This window comes from Eumetopias jubatus, unplaced genomic scaffold, assembly GCF_037043125.1.
Source record: "Eumetopias jubatus isolate StellerSeaLion01/CBP00866 unplaced genomic scaffold, mEumJub1_p1.0 scaffold_6, whole genome shotgun sequence".
NCBI classification, from domain to species: Eukaryota; Metazoa; Chordata; class Mammalia; order Carnivora; family Otariidae; genus Eumetopias; species Eumetopias jubatus.
The window spans coordinates 75,930,655-75,953,857 of NW_028274812.1; positions in this window are offsets into that span (position 1 = coordinate 75,930,655).

The following is a 23,203-nucleotide window of genomic DNA, read 5'->3' on the forward strand; positions in this document are numbered from 1 at the left end:
TAGGAAATGGATTCATTTCAATATGACTTCTGGAGATGAATTAAACATTGTTTATTGGGCCAAGGACTTTCATTTTAAAGACAGATAAATGAATTATGAATAATTTTGGCAATCATAACTTAATTTGTTATTCCCTAGATAAGCAATAATATGTCATTGTATAACTAGAATGTAAACCAAAGCTCATCTATAACCTTACATACCATTGTTTAAGATTCTAAGTGGAAAGTAGGTTGAGTTAGGAGGCTGAGAATTAAACACTGTACGTTCTGGCAAAGGGAATGCCAAATGATTTCATGCATGCTGTTTAAAGGATTTGTTTTTATAAAGATAATCCCTGAGAATATTTAGAAGTTTGTAGATAATGAATTGGAGGCTATTTTCAAACCTGAGTGTGAGCAAGAATCAGAAAAGGCTAACGATTGCAGTCATCTAACTGGTTTTCTCAGTGAATAGCTTTGGTCAGGAACAATATTTTTTGGAAATTTCTCTTCCTTCTTTTAAGAATTATTGGCATTTGTGTATACTGACTGACACTTGTTAAACACAGAGAACCACAAATAATCTAAGGAGAATTTAGTTCCATCTTTCTTTTTCTTTTTTTCTAGAAATACTTATTGTTTGAACTCCTAAACATTAAGTATGGCCATAGTTTGTGGAGCCCAGTACAAAATGAAATACAGGACCTCTTGTTCAAAATTAAAAACTTCAAGATGGTGACAGCGGAGCATTAAACCAGGCATAGAGCCCTTCTACGCACTGGGTCCTAGGTAGCTGCACATGTGCATGAACATAGAGCTAGTTCTGCTTCTTATCACAATGTTCAAACCTGCTATGACTCTAGTCCTTGGCCCAATAAACAATGTCTAATTCATCTCCAGAAGTCATATTGAAACTGCCACCTCACCACCTACCTTCTCCCCTCATGCTCCAACCATGACGCTTGGCTTGCAGTTCTCAAGACACTTTATGCTGGTTCATGTGTCCATGTCTTTATGCATATGGTTCATTTTCTTCTGAGAATGTTCTTTACCACTTAGTCTGTCTGATATATTCTATATATTTTTACCTACTAACTCTCCTGAGAGAATTACCCACTGCTTCCTTAAGCCATCTCTGACCTTATGAAATCTCTACTATTATACTTCATATATATTATTGCCATTTTTCTTTACTTGTTTGCCTTTAAAAAAATGAGTTTATTCTGGTCAGGCATTGTGTTTTATTTATATTGTTACATTACACAAAATTGATTTTTAATAAATATTGATTTGTGAATGGACAGAGGAGTAGAATTCTAAAGATACAAAATGGAAAGAGTTCAGTTACATTTGAAATAAAAAATACAACTATTTTTTCTTATTAAAATAATGTATGACATACTTTTTTAAATGCAAAAAAATAAGTGGAGTAACTGGACTTAATCTTTTTGGCTCCTCTTATTCCCTATTTAATTAATCTTTCAGAATTTTTATATGCAAATTAGTAATTTGACACTGATTTAATCTGATATATTTTACTTTCACATTTTTGTCTTTTGATGCTAGGATCAGTTAAGTTTACCTCACATAAATAAGATGACAAAAGAGTTATTAGTAGTAATGTTTTGGGATAAACTTTTCCCAAAGAGATTATTATATCCTGAATGATAAATGAACAATGACTGAATCCTACTAGTAGCTGGACTAGTAATAATTGATTTCCTTAATTTTTTATATACAGAACAGGGTTTTTTTTTATTGCTGTTTCCACACAACATGGCCAAATTCTTTCTTGTATTCTTCACAATAATTTCCAGCAACTACTGGAAAGTTAACAGGTATGAGCTGAAAAATAAACTACAGTTTCTCAAAAGTTTTATGTTGCCTTTTCAGTCAATGAGACATTACTTTCCAGCCCCAAGGGTCAAGATCATGAATCTTTTTTTTTTTTTTTTTTTTTAGAAAAAGTAATTCATCTGAGAGGGCTGACATAGTCTGGGTACTATAAAAAGCTCTGTTTAATAGCACGCAAGTTGAAGAAGGGAGGAGACACCCCTAGCTGAGCAAAGGGTAGATTGAGGAGCTTTCTGGCCTTGACCATAGTCTGGAAGAAAACAGGAAACAGAAGCAAGTGGAAATAGAATGAGAAAGAAGCATCATGCAGGCAGTGGTAAGCTGGAATAAGGATAACCACATAGAGGACCTGAGTCCTCCCAGCGAGACTGTTTCAAATCGTATTTATTGGACATGCACAGTTTCTGGAAGACATGGTCTCAGTTCTGTTGGAGCCTAAATTCTGAGAAAACAGATGGACAGAGTGACTATTATATTATATCCTTTCACATTTATTTCATCCTCTACTTCAGGGTGGGGAAGGTATACTGATTATGGTTATGGTAGGTGCAAAAATACTTTTGCTATTAATTTATTCAAGATAAATTGCATGAGAGAATTGGCATCTTTTGAAGAAAAAGAGGCATGGGAGAGAATTATTACAAGCATGGTGGATGGCATGTGAATATGTGTTTTCTTTTTACATTTGTCTTGGGATCAACTCAAAAGCTTTTTACATGTGAATCAATATTTGAGAGGGAAATTTAAAGAATAAAGGAGAGGGAATTGATATCAATAGAAGGAGAGCCTGCAAACATATTGGGACAATCCATCCATCTATCCACCCATGACATTGCTTAATGCTTGCCAGGCAAAGTAATAGATCCCTCTGGCCTCTGTTCCCTATTTCTTAATGGAATGGCAAGAAACTAGAGCTATACTTAACCTCAGCTCTACAACAACTAGTTTTTTGCCATTTTGCAACCAGGTTACAACCCTTTTTTTAGTCAACTCCACTGGGATATACAGACTGGCAATATAAAATTAAAATTATATGTATAATTAAATATATTAAAAATATACAGCATATTATATATATTTATAGTACATACACATGAATTGCCAGTATATAATTAAATTTATATGTCTGTATTGAGGAATAAAAAGAAAAGTAAAATATTGTTATTTTCATGAAATTTTCTGTCATATCGTAAGTACCTGGATGATGAATTTCCCCAGAACTTAGGAAAATTTATTTAAAAATATAAAATATTTTCTATTACATCTGGAAGTAACACAACTATTACTGATATAATGATAGTCATAATAATAATAGCTAACGTGTATTGTGTACTTACTATGTACCAAGTGTTCCAAGTACTTTACATGTATTAATAACTTCATCCTTGCAACTTTGTGAGAGAAGGGCTGTTATTGCTCCTGTTTTCTAGATGAGAAAACTGGAATTCAGCATGTTTAAATCATTTGCCAGTGTCACAAAGATAGAAAGGAGCTTGGACTTAAGTATAGTCTGGCTGGCTGAAGAAACCAAATCCTTAACTCTCACTTTACTGAATGTTGTGTTAGTTATTTGCAAAATACTTAATGGATGTGTAATTCTGCCAGAGTGTGATGCTATTCCATATCAATTCATCACCAGTCTTTATGGCAGGAAGATTTATCTTGTGCATTACCACACAGAAAAGTGGAAAAACACAAAAGTTTACACTCTTCTTGATCTTCTACCTCAAGTCATTTAGGAATTTTGGCATTTCCTTCTCTGGCCTGTGGGCCATTATTTTTCATACTTACAATTCAAATTCCCACAGGAACACTATTAGGAGGTTTTTCTTTTCCCTGGTAGAGAGCCAGACAGCTGACAGGAAATGCTAGGAGGAAACTGAAGAATTTGAAGAAGTTATTTCCAAAGTTCCCTAGCGTTCCTTTCATTGAATTCACTTTTTTTCTCTAAACGGTTATTTTCCTTCTCTCCTTCCCCACCCCCATTCCCCCTCAATTTCAGACATACAATGGGGCATTCCTCCTTCTGCTTCTTCAATCTCCCTCAGACCTAGCCCCTTAGTTTATCCTTTATGTCTGATTTCTATATTATTCTGAAGGAAACAAAAATGAGCTCTGTGTGGTGTAAATTTCATGGCACTACTTCTCCTCTTTCAAATTTTAGACATGAGCAAACGAGCTGCAGGACATAGGTAGCCCTTGATGTGCTAAGGGCAGTGGAATGCAGGCTGGTCATTACCTCGGAACCCAGAAGCTCAAGCTCCTCTAAAAGGCACCAATGACCACAGTGCAGGCAGGGCTGGTGGGTGGCAGACAGGAGCCGGCTGCCTCTACAGGGTGCACACACTCATCTCCCACTGTGCGTGCAAACAATGCCCCTTATTCACTGTACTGAAATAATTAGCTCTACTTTATTTCTCCTTTCAGCTGTGAGTTCCCTTAAATATTTTCCTTTGCACAGCAGTGCTATCCACCTCTGTACCCTAGCTCATCTCTCCATCTGCTAATTCCTCTGCAAGTTGGCATGCTGTCCTGAGGAAGGCAAGTGCTGCACAATGCGCTTGATATGGTGTGTTAACACATCTCTTGTAAGTAAAAGGTCAATGAAGAGAAGTTACAGCAGGTTGGTGACTTGCTCAGACAAAGCTGCACAGATGTGAGCTCCACGTGTGGACAGAAACCACACGGGTGGCATGAGTGGCCCTCTGAATTCAGATTTAAAGAACTGGATTCAGATGTTAACCCTTTTGGAGATATAAAACGATGCTCCAGGGGATTGCTATATTCTTAAATATTATTTTTGATGTTGTCAGAGCATCATATATTGTTACCTTTCCAAATAAATGGAGTTTATTTCCAAAATGATATAAAAGGAGCAATGTTTAGTGCTACTTCTGCTTGAGGCTACTTTAGTAGTTTATTCATAAATTTTACAGACATAGCCATAAATTATGAGAGTTTCAGTAGAGCTGTAAATCTACGCCGTCTGTGTGCATGTGTGTGTGTATGTGTGCACACGGACATGTGATGTGTCCTTCAGAAGCCACTACAGGATAGATTTTCTGTGCCTTGGACCCAGGCCACAGATGCTGTCTGAGTGCATTCATTTTAAAGTGGTGTGAGAGGAGGCACTGTTGTGGAATGATCTCATTTATGATGTGGATGGGAGATGGAAATTCCAGTTCTGTTTTTACTTCAGAATATTTTTTGCTTTTTTGATTTCCATTTAAATACTAAAACATTTAAATGCATAACACAAGTAGATTTTTTTCCCTACCTTATTTCATACTTACCATTTTACTGCTAAATTACTTTTACTCAGTAATAACATATTACTACATGAAAGTGCTGCTTAATGAACTTGCAACACATTTTATTACCTGATGATCTTTTTACCCTGATCAGGTCAGTAGTTTGAAATTTTACAGTCAGTATAATATGTTGCTTATTTGACTTATTTCTATTTTTTTTTTAAAAAACACTTTTAAGTGGTAGACATGGATTCTTGTCAATAAAATCTTATACTAATGCTATTTATTTTTTCCTGGAGGATTCTGAATGTGCTTAAAGAGCTATATTTAGGAAGGGCCTCATGCAACATCTGGGTAGTTGTGTAGCAGCTGGGTAACAGAACATAAGGAAATTGACTCAAAGCTCAGAATGCTAATTAAGAAAGAGCCTGGTGTTTAGCTCCAAAGCCAAGGGGAAGGCAATGTGGGAGGTAATTATCCAATTTGGGATATTGCTTGGTAAAAGAGTTACTGTGTTAATAAAAATATAATGAAACCCACTTGCCTGGGGCTGCTGTTTATTTTTGCATATCTCCCCCTGGAGAGATCTCCAGGTGCAATGTGGCTCTGTGAGACGCGTTTTACCCTTTGCACTTACTCAATGAGAAGGTGGGTGTCTACTTCCTGAAAAACACTGAACCCAACACTGACATGACACTGGGAAAGGAAATGACATACAAGGATGGCAAGATAGACCTCCTGCTATTCTTGGCATTGGTGAGGTTGCTCTGTTGTACTTGGGCTTAAGCATTATATTCTAATTTTAAGAGAGATGAGTGATAAGAAGAATAAAAGAATGAAAAAGAAGAAGAATAAAAGAATGAAAAACTATAGATTATAAAATGGGATAGGAAAGCGGATCAGAGATCACAGTCACCGGTGTGGGGAAGAGGCATCTATACATACAACATTTAACTTAGAGTGAAAAGTGTATTGTGAATTCAGTGAGAATCACCTCTGAAGATGGGACAGCTGGAAACTGGCTTGGAAAAAAATAGAGCCCTCCTGCTTTTCTGTATACTTGAACAAATAAAGAGCTTTTAAAGTAAAAGTCATTTTTAGCACAGGAAATAATGGATAAGGAAGTTGTTTTTGGTCCATCTCAAAGGTTCTCTTTTCTCCTAAGGTGAATCAAAGACTAGTGCCAGAGCTTCTGCCCTCGGGTCTGTTCTGGTGTTCAGTATTTACAGCATTAGATTCTTTTGGGTTTCTTCTTATTTCCAGCTTACTCTCTCTGGTGCTTCCAATTGTCCTTTGATGCCCCAACCTCCTGGCCTTCTATCCATTAGTGTCACCATTCTTCACTACCCTTTATCCCTCTGATGGCCTCGCTCCTTTCTTATCAGCCTGAATTCCAAAGCCAACCACCATGCCATTCCCAGTGCACACCCTGGGCTACCTTTTGCTTCTCTTATGTTGTAGAAATCTCTTAGCAAACCCGGAGCCCTGGTTAAACCCGAGAGTTGGATGCCCTGTGACTGCCTCAGCACAGCTGAACTTGGCTGGAGAAAACACTCGGCAGTGCTGACTGGTGGTAGCACCTTAAGCTTATCACCACCAACATCAAATGGGCCTTCGATGCTGCTAGACAATCATTCTAATTTCTTAGCTGTTTACTCGCCAACTCTCCTGGACATTTATTTCATATCTTCTCTCTGCTCCAACCTCCAACACCCTCTCCCCCATCTTAACTCTCAGCTGGTGCCTCACTTCCTGCTTCACTGACCATATTGAGGCAAACAGAGGAGAACAGCCCCACATTACTATTGCCCTACCTCGCCAGGAACCACATCCTCTTTCTCGGGGATACACTGTAGAATAACTCACTGTGCCAATCCCCTCACTCTTGCACATTAGATCCCATCCCATTGGACATGGCTCCAACAATTCTTTTCCCTTTCTTTGTCTTTCTTCTTTTTTCTCTTTTGCTCTTTTCAATGGCTACCATCAGCATACATACATGATACTTTTTTCCTTCAATTTCAAAAACCCTTCATTTGGCCCTCCTTCCCTTGCCAGCTGCCATCTCATTTCTTTACTTTTCTTTGTGTTAGAGCTCCTCTAATGACTTTTCCAAGCTCATGGTCTCCATTCCCTCTTAAGCCCACTTCAGCCGGGCTTATGTATTTCACCAGGACTGTACTTATCAAAGTTACCAGGGATGTCCCAGTTGCTAGAGCCACTGAAGAACTCTCAGTCCTCACCTTACTTGTCTTGTCCCAACTGCATGTTTGACACAGTTTTAACACTCCTTCCTTGACGTACTTTTTAACTTCTAGCATACCACATTTTTTGGATTTCTTCCTATTTTATCAATTACTCCTTCTTGGTCTCTTTCTTGTCCTTCTGCTCCTTCTCCTCCTAATGCTAGAGCACTCTGGGTTCCGTTCTTAGTTTTCTTCCCTTCTTTATATTTACTTTCTTGTTGTTCTCACCCAGTTCCATGGTTTTAAATATCATCTGCATGTTGATGTACCCTAATTAATATTTCCAGCCCATATTCTATTCTGAACTTCAGATTTTGTTATACAACTGGGTGCCTGACATCTCCAATTGGATATTTCATAAAAACCCCAAATTCCACATGCTCCAAATTGATTTCCTTTGATCTTCCCCCCCCCAAATCCGGCCTCATCTGGTCTACCTTCAGTATTTCTCATCTCAGTCAATGACAACTCCATTTTTCCATTTGCTTACATTCAAAACCTTGGAGTCATCCTTGGCTCTTCCCTTTCTTTCACACTCTAGGTCCAACATACCAAGACATTCTGTTCTCTCTACTGTGAAAATATATCCAGAATCTAACCACTCTTCATCTCTAACACTGCTGCAATACTTGCCTATGCTTTTTCCTTTTGCTTGTATTGGACTCCCAAATGGTCTCCTGACTTCTACTCCTGGGCCCTAATGCTTTATTTTCAACCTAGCAGTCCACCATAAAAGGTAATTTAGATCATGTTGCTTCTCTGCTCTAACCTCGTAATGGCTCCCATATTTCTCTAGTTACAAAATAAAATCTTTACAATGTCCTAGGAAGACTGTATTAGTTTTCTAGGGCTGTACCACATGCTCTCTCTGAAGGCTCTAGGTAAGAAGCTTCTTTGTCTTTTCCAGTTTCTGGTAGCTTCAGGTGTTCCTTGGCTGCATGGCTCCAATCTCTGCCTCCATCATCATATGGACTTCTCTCCTTTCTCTTATAAGAACACTTGTTATTGTATTTAAGTCCACTCGGATAATCCATGGTAATCTCATATTGAGTTCATTAATTTTTTTGCATAGGCAAAGACGTTTTTTCAAATAAGATCACATTTACAGGATCCAGGGGTTAGGATGTGAGCATGTATTTTTGGGAGCTAACATTCAACCCACTATAGAGCCCCACCTACTGTGGACCCCTATTATCTTGGACCTCTCTACCACTCTCCCCCTTGATCACCTTGTTGCAAAGCATACTGGACTCCTTGACTTCTTTCAAACATGCCAGGCACTCATGGATTAGGGCCTTTTCACTGGTCGTTCCCACTGCCTAGAACACTCTTCCTCCAGATATCAACATGGCTCAGTCTCTCATGCTACATTCTCATGAATTTTTCTCTCCTCTATTAAAAATTGTAATGCCCATCTTCCATTTCACCCTGCTCTTATTTTCCATTTTTCTCCCATTCTGTTTGAATGGGCAATTCTTTTGCTTCATGTGGTGTTGGCTGGGGTACTAGGATGGAGATGGCTTGAAGGTCCAAATGGCTTCAGACATATGGCTGGAAGTAATTTCTGGCTGCCAGATGGGAGTTCAGTTGGAACTGCTGGCAAGGGCTTTGTTCTCCTCCATGTGGCCTCTCTATTTAGCTTCTTGAGCTTCCTTACTGGTTGTTGGCTGAGTTCCAAAAAGGAGAATTATAAGAGGAAGAAAATAGAAGCTGTCAGTCTTCTTAAGGTCTGGGCTCAGAAGTACGAGAATATTACTTCTACTGTAATCTTTTAGTCAAAGTAGTTTCAAGGGTAGTCTAGATTCAAGAGGAGGAAGAATAAATTTTACCTCTCACTTGAGGGGAGGGTAGAATATTTGTACAGGGAGGGAAGAAACTTATGGTAACCATCTTTGGAGACTATCTACCAAAAGTACCTTCCTGGATCCTTGATATCATACCATGGTATGGCTGCCCACCAAAATGAACAGCTTTATCTTTGTGTTGATTTCTTTTCATCCTGCCACTGTGTTATTGAAGAGTTTCTCTGATCTTAAAAAAAGCAAATATATAAGCAATATTTTAAGATTTTAAAATTAGAAACATAGATAAATCAGTTCCTCAATGTTTTTGCACTAAGCTTATGAAACCTGAGATATCTACAGTGGGGTGAGAGAAATCCATTGGTAAGCCTTATAATTGGCAGCCAACCTCTTGATAATTGGTTCATATTTTATATAGTTTTATATTCAAAGAAATTACTCTTTGACATTAATATTGTTAGTTGATAGAAATCTGATCTATAATCATATAGAAGAGGAAATCATTATTATAAGTAATATTTTAAAGGTCTCAAACCTTCCAATGATGGTTGGATTTTAGAAAAATCACAATATATTTGGGTAAGACTTTATGCTATTAGCTGATAAATTAGTGATTAAATAAAAGCATATTGAATGGAATCTAAAGTTTACTGCTTTTTGAAGATGTTTTCCACCTTTATTATGATACTGCATTTCCTTAGAAAATATGGAGAAAACCTCTTTTGCTTATATCCACTTTTCTAACTGTCTTACTCAGTTTGGGATGCCATAAATAAACTACCATGGACTGGGTAGTTTAAACAACAGAAATTTATTTCTCACAATTCTGGAGTCTGGAAGTCTGAGATCAGGACGCCAGCATGATTAAGTTCTGATGAGAACTCTCTTCCTGGCTTATAGATGGTTGTCTTCTCATTGTATTCTCACAAGGCAGAGAGAAATAGAGGGCATGCTCTCTGGTATCTCTTTTTATAAGGGCACTAATCCCATCATAAGCCTTCATGACCTCGTTCAAACCTAATTACCTCTCAAAGGCTCCATCTTCAAACACCATCACATTGTGTGTTAGGGCTTCAACGTATGAATTTTGGGGGGACATAATTCAGTCCATAGCACTGACTCATTCCTTTCATCTCTCCATGTAGGTTCTATTGATAACATATGAGAATAGAACAAATGAGAAGCAAGAACACCTTCCAATTTAAGTTCTATAAAATCAATTTGTCAGTCAGCAAATTTTGTTCATTTGAAATCCTTTGGTAAGCTTATTCTTTTCAAAAGAGAAAATTATTCAGCCAGGGACATAGAAGATTGAGAGAATAGACCGAATAACAGCCCCCAAAGAAATTCATGTTCTAATCCCTGGAATTTGGAGCATGCTTTCTTGTAATGCACAAGGCACTTTACATATGTAAATGAAGGTATAGACTCTGAGATGCGGAAATTATCATGGATTATTCAGATGGGCTCAATCTAGTCACATGAGTTTTTAAAAGTAGAAGAGGATGGAAGAAGAGGGGGTCAGAGAGATGCAACATTAAACGAACTCAACTTGCCCTTGCTGCTTTTGAAGATGCAGAAAGGGAAAACTCTAGAAGCCAGGAATGGTCTTCAGCTGATAGCCAGCGAAGAAACAAGGACCTCAGCCTATAACCTATAAGTACAACTGAATTCTGCCAACAACCCAAATAAGCAGGAAACATTCTCCCCTAGAGACTCTAAAAAGGTATACGGCTTGCCAATACCTCTATTTTAGTCCTATTTTAGTAAGACCTGTATTGGATTTCTGACTTAGAGAAATTCAGAGTTTGTACTGTTTTTAAACCATTAAATTTGTGGTAATTTGTTATGTTGTAATTAGTTATCACAGCAATAGAGAACTAATATTTGGTTATGAATTGAAGTCCTCCAAATTACAAATGCCACCCAAACATGGAAGAATTCTTCACTTTTAATGAAAGAGAATCGATGAGTTTGTTTTCACAACTATTTTAGAACCATCAGATACATGTGAAGAATCACTGTAGCAATCTGTTTGTTGAAAGAATTTATATTGTTTTGGTAAACTTTGGCTTTTGCCATATTTCTATGAGAATCAGGAGAGACTTTGACAGACAAAATGACTGGATTGGGAGAGTAGGTAGGTAATGTACAACACCAGGTATAGGAGTTGGTGGGAGTATCTGGGAAATTCAGTTGTACAGAGACTCAATCCCATAGTTCTGCTATAATATTCCTTATTTTAAAAAGTGGCACCTTAATTTAAAAAAGAAAAAAAAAGTGGCACCTTGGTTTTAGAGCCATGACAAGAAAAGGCTCATAACCTTGTTTTCAATCTCCATCATGCCATATGCTTGCCTGCAGAGGTGAGAGACATCTGAAATGCTGTGCTTTTTTAGTCAGTGTATGAAAGAACCTGGAAGTTTCACATTCTTATGAATTTGATTGTCATGAAAGTGTGGTGTAGAGCCAATGATGTTTAGGCATCCTGCCCACCCATTTAGTGATCAGCCTTGACAATGATTAAATTAGCCTCAGTAGTGACTTTTTAACATAATAAAATTTCTTTATTTAAAATTTAATTAAAAGCCCTTTTTATCTATGAATATTATTATTCAATATACCAAAGAATGGATAAGAGAAGATAAAAGCTTATAGGAATTTCAAGTAACTTTACCAAAGGAATCATTTATTTATTCTACTAGCCACTTATACATAAGGTATACCTCTCTCATGGTAATCTTATTTGTTAATATTTTTCAACTGATAAAGTTGATCTGAATCTATTACTAAGAGGCTAAGGATACAAAGAAAGTATGATGATTATTAAAGCACATTAAATATGTTTTAAAAATAATCCCTTGTAATAATAATAATAATAATGTCATTTTTTGCTAAGGTACTATTTTTAAAAAGGAGAGGATTCCTATTATGGTAAGAACTTGAATGACTGCTGAGTCTTAAGCTCCAGAGTAAGGACAAATGTGTGAATCTGGAGATCCTCATTGGGTAGAGATGCTCTCAGTGGCTCATAAGTCAATCTAGAGTCTGTGAATAAAGCCACACCATTTTATATATTTACTTCACCTCCTTTTCTTCCCTTTTGTCTTGTGTGACTAATAAGATGTGCAATCTTGAAAAATTAGTAGGTTGCCATTGAGGTTTCTCTGCTTAATGACACACATCCTTTATTAATTGAGTTTTTTCTCACACATTTTGTTTCCTATCCATTAGCCCATCTAGGAGGCAGTGTGTTTTTGAATTCTTATTTTTCTTACTCTATGTCTATGCAAGATATTTGGTTGTAAAGTTAATATTCAGAGTAGGTGCTAAGAAGACTTAAAGTTCAGGTTCTTGCATTTTTCAGTTTTATAATACATAGAAAAGTCACAAAATATCATTGAGGACTTATCTCTATCATCTAGCCCTTTATTACCTCTCTGACTTCCAAGACAAAGGCACCAAGCACCAAGTCAAAGGTGATCCGGGTATTGCAGCATTTTAATTACCTGAAAGCTAAGATAAGCAACCATAAGTGGACTCATTTTAAACACACTGAGGAGTTTCAGGTAAGTTTTTGCAGATTGAAAACAAAGAAAAATTGACACCAGCTATAAAAACATTTAAAAAAGAAAAAAAGTCCAATTTATCTTTTATGCAATTCTGCACTAAGGAACATTTCAGCTTTAGCAGAGGAATGATGAGTCTAGAATTATCAGGGGGGTTGTTTCACTTCAGGTGGATTATGAGGAATACAGGAAAAATTAAAATAAGACTATTTGCTGAACTGTAGTATATTGCATTAATTCTCCATCAAATTTGAGTCCAGGTGATAAGTTATTATTTTTTGTGATCACAGACACATGGTGCTTCTTCAAGCTTCGTTTTTCTTATCCATAAAATGTAAATAATAATATTGCCTCTACTTAACATGGTTCAGGGGAGAGATACTGTGTGTAAAAGTAGAAAGTATGGAGCACTGGGTGTTATACGCAAACAATGAATCATGGAACACTACATCAAAAACTAATGATGTAATGTATGGTGATTAGCATAACATAATAAAAGAAAAAGAAAAAGAAAGAAAGTATTTTACTAACCATAAAGCATCAGGTACACTGAAACATTATCATTATCAGCACAAAAACTTCTTAGTTTATATTATTTATTTAGCTTAGTGAAAGGAATTATTACCTCTTTTTAAGAAAAATAGGTACTGTTTGTACATTTTTGGTACTTGTTGCCTTTTTGTGGTAGAAGAAAACTTTTCAAGTAATATATTTTCTTGACTACAAAGGTCAATTTAAAAAAGGAAGGCAATCTTCATCTGTTAAAATGTACAGCGTTGTTTGTGGACTGAAAGTGTTTTCGTGAAAATGCAAGTCAGTCATGGCCAATTTGCTTTTTATCACCTTTTTGAAGAGTACTGTAAAACAGAAGAGTGCTCTAGTTATAAGTATGTAACTTACTGGTTTCACCTACAAAATGATCACCTCTTATAAGTGGCACCCAGACAAAAAAATCAGAATATTAGCAGCTCTCAGAAGCCCTCTATTGTGCCTGAGCCCTCATTCCCAAGAGTAACCACTTCTAACAGTTTACGTTAATTTTGCCAATTTTTATACTTTATATAACTAGAAAATATTGTATATACTCTTGTGTCTGGCTCCTTTTGACACGATCATGAGAGTCATCCACACTGTTATGCAGAGTCATAGTGTGGTTATTCTCAGGGCTGGGTCATATTTTGTTGTGCGAATATACCACAGTTTGTTTATTCATTATACTTTTAATGGGCGTTTAGGTAGTTTCCAGTTTGGGGCTATTATCAATAGGGTTCCTAGGAATATTCTCTAGTACTGTCTTCGTTGAACATATGTACACATTTCTGGTGGCTGTAAGGTAATTCATGTTCAAGTTTCATAGATATTGCCAGTTTTCCCACCAACTAACTTTCCCACCAAGAGTACATGTTAATTCCTGCACTCAATCAATCCTTTCATCAAAATTTGCTATTTCCCTTCTAGATTATTTTATTCATGCTTGTTTATGTCTAGTTATATCTCATAGTAGTTTTGTTTGTATTTCCCTGATGATAATGAGATTGAGCACTTTTACACTTATTAATTATTAATTGACCATTTGGATATTCTGTTTTTGCAATATCTGTTCAAGTTTTTACTAATTTTTCTATTAGGTTGGGTTTGTTGTTTTTTTTGGTAATGATTTGTAGAAATTCTTCATGAATTGCTAGGGTCTTCTACTTGCAGCTTTCCTGTTCACTCTCCTATCATTCCTTTTGATGAACTTTTTTTTTTTTTTTGGAATACATTGTGTAAAAGGACTCCCCCATGAAATTACTTAACACATCTATCACTTCATATATTTCCCCCCCCCTTTATTGGTAAGAACATTGAAGTTCTACTCTTTTAGCAAATTTCAGTTATACGATACGGTCTATCAACAATAGTCTATCAACTGTAATCACCATGTCGTACATTAGATAGTCAGACCTTATTTATCTTATAACTGAAAGTTTGTGCTTTTTACCAAACTCTCCTGTATTTTAATACATTCAAACTTATGAATTTTTACCCTTACTATTTTTTTCTGATTAATAACTCTTTGGCTAGTTTGTAATAATGAAGATATTTTCCTATCCATGGCATTGTTTAATAATTGGAAATCAGTACCAACAATAAGCTATACAAAGGTAAAAACAATTCAGCTGGGTTAATCAAATGCAATTAAGCAAATGACTGACTAATGAACATGTAGAGATGAATCTTTTAGCTTAATAATCAGTCACTTTAAATCATGTCAGTTTTTTTTAGGGTGAAATAACAAGCTTGTTTTTCCCTTTCTTGTATATCTAATTTCAGAAATATCAGATTACCTGCAATGACAGGCTTTATCCTTTCCTACACACCATCAAAAAAATTAAAAAAATGTAGCCCTTTGAAAGATTGTAGAGGACACAACTTGCAAATGGGACAGTGTGAATGATTTCAAGGTAGGAATTAAGAGACAAAGAGAAAAGGTAGACTGGTTTGTGACTAAAATTTTGCAGGTATACATTTATATTGGAAAAAATCAATATAACTTACTCCTCTGTTTTCATCTGTGGACATTTCTGGTAAATATTGAAGTTCAAGCAATTGCCTTTTGGTGTATAGGGGTTCCTTCTTTGCATGTCGAATGTTCTTGAACACCAGACTGAAACAATTCTCTTCATCATTCTCCCCTGGCCCAATAAAGCTAGTGTTTTGACATAAGAATAGACTTAACAGATTTGGTCAATTCTATTTTTTGCTTCTGGTGTTAGTCAATCAAAGCAAGCATGTACTGTAACACCTACAGTTGATTTGGAAATATTTGCCACAAATCAAAAAATACTTGGGAGTAAGGATTTCTTTGAGTAAGTATTTGGGTTTGGATGGGAGAAAAAAAGTTCTTTGTGATTTTTTGTGAAAGCCCTTGGAAGCTGAAACATGCTTTGAAGTTTAGGGATTTTTTGAGGATAAGAGTTGGGCATGAATTGTCTGAGGGTCCTATACAGGAAGAATGGAGAAAGATTAATTAAGGTACTTTAATGAAATGTTTTAACTACCCTGGTTCAAACGGCACAGAAATCTTTACCTACTGGGTTGCTTTCTCTCATTCTTAAGGGAATAGACCCGGGGGAATCAAATGTCTCTGGGGATAAATGCAGCCTCTCTACAACTTGGTATCTCTCTCTTGGGACAGTCCTCTTTCTCTGGATTATTTTGGTTGTATTGTCTCATTTGCTGTCTGTTTTTTAAATCTATAATTAATGCCCCCAAATATTTGGGAGTTTCAGTTTATGTTTTTCTTGAGGGGTTAATCTGACTTTGTTTCTGTATAAGAGGCTCTTTATTTTTTTCTAGGCCTTCAGGTCAAAAGGCAAAAGTTAAATGACCCCCACACAGGAAGAAACTAAGAATCAGAGTGGACACTGAAGGCTCTAAGTTTTCTTTATCTGTTTTCATACTTCGTCTTTCTGGAAGAGTCTTAAATGAGGATGGATCTGGGGGCTTCCCCACTTTAAAAGTGCCTTTTAAAGATCCAAACCCGAGTTGCACAATTCATATTACCAACTACTTTTCTGACCACTTCATAATGTGGCATGTCATCAAAAGTCTATGAAATTAAAGCAGATCCTTTTTAAATTCCTTATTGTGATGTGTAGATAATAATGAAGAAACACTAGGATCTGCATTTTTATGAAACTTGGATTGTGGAAAGAGTTCAGCAGTGGGTCACTGAAGGAGACCAAGCAGAATAGAACTTTCACTGGGATGTTGAGAAATAAAATAGAACAAAGTCATGAAAATGTGATGGTGCTTTAAAAAGTGAGTTCTTGATTATTTTATGGGGGATGAATTCTAAATGAATCTTTGAAGACCTCCAGTTAGCACTTGTTTCCACCTCACAAAGAACAGCAAAGGCCCCAGAACATGTTGGAGCAGAGAGTATTTGGACAGTGGAGATAAGCGCTGCTGAGTTATGATGTAGCATATTTGTAAGGGTCCTCCTATAGCCTCCCCTCAGTCCGCTCCATAGGAAACTCTCTCTTGAGCATGTGCTATCCCTTGACATCACTTGGGAGGCTGTGATATTGATCCACTTTTAAAACATGACACTGAGGTACAGGTCGGTGACCTGTACCTCTGAAACAAATAATACATTATATGTTAAAAAAAAAAAAAAGAAGATAGCAGGAAGGGAAAAATGAAGGGGGGGGAATCGGAGGGGGAGACGAACCATGAGAGACGATGGACTCTGAGAAACAAACTGAGGGTTCTAGAGGGGAGGGGGCTGGGGGGATGGGTTAGCCTGGTGATGGGTGTTAAAGAGGGCACGTTCTGCATGGAGCACTGGATGTTACATGCAAACAATGAATTATGGAACACTACATCAAAAACTAATGATGTAATGTATGGTGATTAACATAACATAATAAAAAAATAATAAAACATGACACTGAGAAAACAAGCTGTCTACTTCTGCCTCCAATTCAAAGGACATCCCTGAAATAGCTGTTGGTGGTAGAGAATTTAGGTCCTAGCCATCTAACATCCACCACACCTACCTGTTTCCAATAATCCCTATAACCCCTGAGCTTGGTTCTATTCTTTTGTATGTGGGCAGATTTCTTCCCTTGATATAAGAACTCACGAGTGAGTTTTACTGATGATAAGGAGTTTGAGTCATAACACAGGAATGGGTATGTGATGTCTTTGAGCACACACACGTGTGCTTTTAAGGACTTCAGTATGAACTAGATTGCTTTGGCTCTCATACTAATTTGTTAGCTTCTTTTTTTAAAAAAAATATTTTATTTATTCATCTGAGACACAGAGATACAGAGAGTGAGAGAGCATGAGCAGGGAGAGAGGCAGAGGGAGAGGGAGAAGCAGGCTCCCTGCTGAGCCAGGAGCCTGATGTGGGGCTCAATCCCAGGACCCTGGGATCATAACCTGAGCCGAAAGCAGATGCTTAACCATCTGAGCCACCCAGGCGCCCCTAATTTGTTAGCTCCTTGAAGGCAGGAGATTTTTTTAAATCCTCTATTCATCCTACTTAGCATGGCACTTTGCATATTGAAGATGGTGAATACTGCAGAATGGATCATGTTTCTATAAGTTGTATAGCAGTGTTTATGAGTGTGGTTAAAGACCTTGTTTCTGGAGTCAGATAGCCTGGATAGATGGCTGGGTGTTCCATTTGACTGCTGTGTAACCTTATGCAAGTTACCAAACCTCCCTGTGTCTAGGTTTCCTCAACTGGAAAATGAAGATAATGCCACCTATTTCATAGACTGTTGTGAGCATTAACTGAGCTAATATATGTAAAGTAAAACCATGCTTGACATGTGATAAGAGCTCCATAAGCATGAGCTCTGTTTTATTATTATTAACTACAGTTTACAGGGGGCTCTCCTCTCCAGTGACTCATTTGATTCTCCCAAGAATCCTGTGAAATATGAAGGACATACATGTTTACTTCATTTTGCAGTTGGAAGGATTAAATCTTACAGGTTACAGGTGGCATGCACAATAAATGCAGACTCCCAAACCAGTGGTCTCATCATCACCATGTCTTGACCATTACACACATTCTATCATCCTAGAGAGAATTTAAGAATGCATGAATATTAATTTATATTGTTACAAGAGAGAATCACAGAGATGTAGGAGCATTGGCTCCTGAGATTACACTGGGAGCCCACACTGACTTAATTTTTACCATGGTCATGTGTCTGATTAGAGAGGGAAGCAGCGTAAATGGTGTGAAATACATAGGAGGCCACTCACATCTCTACAGATGGTTAGACATGGCTCTGGTTCCCTCAGAGATGGAACTATTCTCAGCAATGGTGAAAACCAATTTGGTCCTTAAAGGCATCTCATTCTTGGGGAACTGTACAGAAACAAGGTCAATATTTCTGTACAATTTTTTTTCCCTGAGGTTGTTTTACCAAAGTCTTCTCTTTCTGTCTCTGTCATGTCCTCCTTTCTCTGCCCGATGCCTAACTTGGGACTTTGCATATAGTAGCTGTTCATTAAATAATAGCTAAACAAATAAACAAATGACTAACCAGTATATGAGTATGAAAATAATAAAAAATTTGAAATTAGAAATTCACTTTGTAATTTTACAAAGTTCTTGGTGAAAAAAAAAGTGGAGGAAAAATTAGGCATAGTCACTAAAATAAACTTTTGGAATTATCAATGGATTTAATGGATGTCTCCTATCCTGCTTCACCATTAGGTTAACATATATATAATCTATTTAAATACCTAAATGTGAGATCTGACAGTATAAAAATCCTAGAAGAGAGCATAGGCAGTAATTTCTCTGACATAGGCTATTAACAACATTTTTCTAGATATGTCTCCTGAGGCAAGGGAAATAAAAGCAAAAATAAACTATTAGGACTACACCAAAATAAAAAGCTTCTGCACAATGAAGGAAACAATCAACAAAACTAAAAGGTAAATTACTGAATGGGAGAAGATATTTGTAAATGACATATCCAAATAAAAAATTAGTATCCAAAATATATAAAGAACTGATACAAGTCAATACCCCAAAAAACAAATAGTCCAATTTAAAAATGGGCAGAAGAGGGGCACCTGGGTGGCTCAGTTAAGCATCTGACCCTTGATTTCAGCTCAGGTCATGATCTCAGGGTCATGAGACTGAGCCCCACATTGGGCTCTGCGCTCAGTGTGGAGTCTGCTTGAGATTCTATCCCCTTCCCTTTCTCTCCCCCTCTGCTCGTGCTCTCTCTACTTCTCTCTCTAAAATAAAATAAATAATAGAATAAAATCTTTTAAAAAATGGGCAGACATATGCCTCTTCCTCCCCACTCCTTCCCATGCTCTAGAACACAGCTCACAAACCAGAAATCTGAAAGTAGCATCTGGCCTGCACATGTTTATTGTTGGGTTTGCCGGGGGTTTGAAAATTCTTCAAGTGAATTGCCAACATTTAAAAATCTAGAGAATTCTCATAAATCTCCAGATTTCCAACTTCTCCTGCAAAGCCTCCGAGTATCTGTCAACACTGGACTGGCATTCCCACATGGCCTTGCTAGGCTGGGGCTGAGCAGCAGCTGGCCTGTCAGATAGAGGACTATGCCCTCCTGGTTACCAGCATCCCCACTGGGCTCACCTCACCTACCCACCTCCCTGCCTGGTCCTGGAGAGGCTGGGTTTACAGCCCCTGCTTTTGTTTGTCCCATCTCCTGTGGCAGGAATCTGACACTGCTAGAAAGACAGGAAGAGATAATCATGTTCAATTCAACTGATTGGTTAGCTACCTGCTCTTTTTACAGGTAGGGTCTGGCTTGTATATACATGGAAACTTAATAATTCAGAAAATGGGCATATACACTTTTAACAAATACTTAGCTCTGACTGATAAGGGACTAAAATGTATTTCTCATCTATCCGTTATGTCTTCTGAATTTTATTCTTCTACCTTAATTATTATGTATAATAGCAAAACCCAAGATGATTAGTGCTCCCTTTCTTCTCCTACTTTGGACCCAAGTCTCCATCCCAGCCTATGAAAGGTATTTTGTTTTTAGCTTGATAGAAGCCTTCCTTCCAATTGGGAGGCGGTAGCTGGGGTTGAGACAAAGTGCACAATTTCTTTACTGCCTTTCAATACAATGTGCTCCTTAGCTAAATGATTTCAAAAATACTGTTGTTTCTCTTTGAGAAAAAATGTGACATTAGGGAATAATGGCTCAGCATGTCATAAAACATATTCCTAATGATTTTCCTTCTTTGAAAGACAAACCTGCCACTTGAGTTTGCCCAAGTTTGTCTATTAGGCAAGTATGCCCTTTTGCTTTTAGAATAATCCCTTATATGTCACTTTGGGCAAAGTAGCACTGTAGGCTTCTCCACCATTACTACAGAGGGGTTGTCGTCTGATATATGAGAGCAACAAGATGTAGCCCAGCACACTTGTTTAGATCAAATGAAAACACATAAAAAAAAAAAAAGGCAGACATCTTGACATCAGTGGATGAAAGGATACCACTCACCTTACCGTCTCCACCCTGAAAGGAGAACACGTGATGTGAATAAATCTCCTTTGGTTATTTATCCATTCTTTTCTTTTTCTTTCCTGCTGTTCCTGCCGACAAGGATGAAAGGGCTATAAAGTGAGAGTTAATTCATGTCAAGGGGTACTGAGTCATTCATAGGAAAGGGTGGGCAGAAAAGTAAATTTTCATTGCTTTGAAACATTGCTAAGTAATTAACTAAAATCTTGTCACCTCCTACTGCAGTTTAAATAACTCAGTGCTCCGTAAGGATAATTAGTTTTAAGCAAAAGAAGAAAACAAAGGCTCAAAACACCTGAACATGTAAATATGCAGTAAGCCAGATGCTGAGGTAACTGCAGTGGGATGGTGGGAAGAGGGCCCCCTGGGGCCAAGGTACACCAAAGGTAGCGGAAACCATTCTAGGTTTGATTGCTGATGAAAGTGACCCAAATCCAGTGTCAACGATGCTTGGTGATTTCAGCATCCAGGGGGAGTTTGATCTGGTTGGTGGGTTATTGTGTTTGAAATTTCCAGGAAATGCTTTTGGGCAGATGGGCACAGCAGCCAAGGGGTGAGGATCCAGTTTAGAGTCTCAGGAGGAAGGGGACCACTGGCAGTGGTTGGGCCCTATCTGAGGAGTTTCAGTGGAACAGTGTTCCAAGATTGGATGGAGAACAAAACCTAAATCAGGAAACTGAGGCAGTCCAGCTGCTCAGTCCTATGGATTATATAAACTCAGTTGGGGTTGGGAAGGCTGTAACTCCATATACTCACAGGACCCCAAGGCTCATCTTGGCTATCACAGAACCATAATAATGAGATGATTTCCAGACCCTATCAGCTGGTGGGAGCTGTGTCTACTGTTATATTACAGTGTTGGCCTCAGAGGGGTCAGGAAAAGGCTGGACAGGACGGAGAAGCTAGGAGCTTACAGGAACCAACATTGTCAAGGACATCTGAAAACACCCACACACCTACACACACCTGCCATCTAGAAGGATAGTGATACCTTGGATATACTGTGAGTTTATTGCCCATTCTTAGCACATGATATAATTGCTCCTGTAATCACAAGTGAGGAAGAAGGAATTAGAGAAATCAGTAACTGACTGGACCATTTCAACAAATGGTGCTAGAATTAATGTCTAATTTTATGAAAAAGTCTATTGACACTACCTCATAAAATAATAAAAAATCAATTTGATATGGATCATAGACATGAAAAAAAGTTAAATTTTAAAAAAGCTTCTAAAAACTCGAGAATATCTTCACAAAATTGGGGTAGGTATAAATTTCTTAAATAAGACAGAGAAAACACTAATTATAAAGAAAAATGAAAATGTGAAGATCAAAATAAAAAAATTCTGAATATCAAAAGACACCATTAAGAAAATGAAAAGGCAATCCACAGACCCAAAAAACACATTTACAAAATGTATATTCAAGAGTATTTAAGTATAAAGAACTCCTACAAATCAATAACAAAAAGTCAAACAACTCATGAAAAACAGATGAAACTTGAACTTATACACTTTACCAAAAGAAGATATACAAATGACCTGCATGCAGAAGAATAGGTGCTCAACATGGTTTGTCTTTGGGGAAATGAATTTTAAAGCCACAATGGGATACCACAGATAACATTCCACACCAACTAGAACAGCCAAAATTAAAAAGATTGACAACATTAAATGTTGGCCATGATATAAAGCATTGAGAACTATCAGACCTTCCTGACAGAGCTGTAAAATGGAATAACCATTTCAGAAAACTGTTTGGAAATTTTTTATGAAGTTATACATACATACACCCATCCTATGAGTCAGCAATTCCACTCTTAGGTATTTACCAAAAAGAAATGAAAATATTTGCTCACAAAAAGACTTGTACAAGGATGTCCAGAGTATTTTTATTTATAATACCCATTTATTCTAAATGTTGATTAATAAGAAAATGAATAAACAAATTGTGGTATATTTATGCAATGGAACACTAACAGTGGTAAGTAGGAATGAGTACTGTTGGTGAAGATGTGGAGAACTGGAACCCTTGGACATTGTTGGTGTGAATATAGAATGGTGCAGCCTTTGTGGAAAGCAGTTTGGTAATTCCTCAAAAAGTTAAATAGAATTACCATAGCAATTCCACTCCTAGATATTTCTCAACAGAACTGAATACAGATACTTAAATATTTGTACACAAATGTTCATAGCTGCACTCTTCACAATAGCCAGAAGTTTAAAACAATGTCCATCAACAACTGAATGGATAAACAAAATGTGGTATATGCATACAATGGAATATTCATCAACCATAAAAGAAGGAAGTACTGATACATGCCACAATGCAGATGAATCTGGAAAACATTATGCTAAGAGAAATAAGGCAGACATGAAGTCACATATTGTATGATTCCATTTATATGAAATATCCAGAAATAAACCCATATAGACAGAAGCAGATTGGTGATTGCCAGGGGCTG